Raw genomic sequence first — 1,009 nt, forward strand, 5'->3', positions numbered from 1 at the left:
GTATTATTTGTTGAAAAATAAAAAAAAAATTTAGAAAAGACAAAAAAAATCAATGGTGTTACCTAGAAAAATAAATAAATAAAAATAAAGGCATAATCTGGGATTAAAAGAGTAATGGAAGCTTCACTCTTGGTGTTGGTGGCATCAATCACTAAGCTCATACCTTGGATGGATTGGGTGAGAGGGAAGGCAGCCTGCTGATGCTTCTACTGCTTCTGCTTCCTGCTCTTTGCTGCCTTCTGCCTACCACAACATAGACCATTTCTCCTCTATGCCCCTCTAAATTGTGACCCTTCTCTCTATCCATCTGGCTATGGAGTGGAAGCTCTACAAACTATGATCTGAAGTAAATCTTTCCCTATTTAACTTTAGATGTTGGGTATTTTGCCTCAGCAACAAGAGCAGTAATTAAGATGGTGTGCTGTGCTCAGATTTCTCGAGTCAAGCCTGTTTTTCCTTCTTCCATTTGGATATCTTATGGTTAACTTAAATCAACAGAGCCCTAACTAACCCTTTCCCAGATTGCATTAATTCTCACATGCTGCTAACACTGATAACGGAAATGTCATGAATGTTAAATGATGCGTTGAAAGCATTTGATTATAAGTCTCTGTGGGTGTCATTCACAGCTGCTTGATTCTCTCATTTGGCTAATAGCACTACTGGACACCTAGAATGAGCCCTCCATTGAAGTTTGATAATACATCTTGAATTCTATGTTACTTGCTTTGCCACACCAGTCTCCAATTCTGCACAGCAGCCACCTGTTCCTTCATTGATGTCAGAAACGTTTATAGTCAGAAGTTAGAAGTCAAGAATTAACACACATGGAGAACCACAGTTGCCTGAAATTTCTCTGAATCTCAGAGATTGCAGTAGGAGCAATATTCCTTGAGGAAAAAAAAAGATTTTGAGATTCTGCACATGTTCCAGACAGTAAGGAAAACTAAACTCTTCATTCTCATTACTGGTAACAGGTGTGGAATGAGGGATCTAGAAAAAAAAGACT

Source organism: Octodon degus, unplaced genomic scaffold (genome assembly GCF_000260255.1).
Source record: "Octodon degus isolate 3935 unplaced genomic scaffold, OctDeg1.0 scaffold00010, whole genome shotgun sequence".
Taxonomy (NCBI): Eukaryota; Metazoa; Chordata; class Mammalia; order Rodentia; family Octodontidae; genus Octodon; species Octodon degus.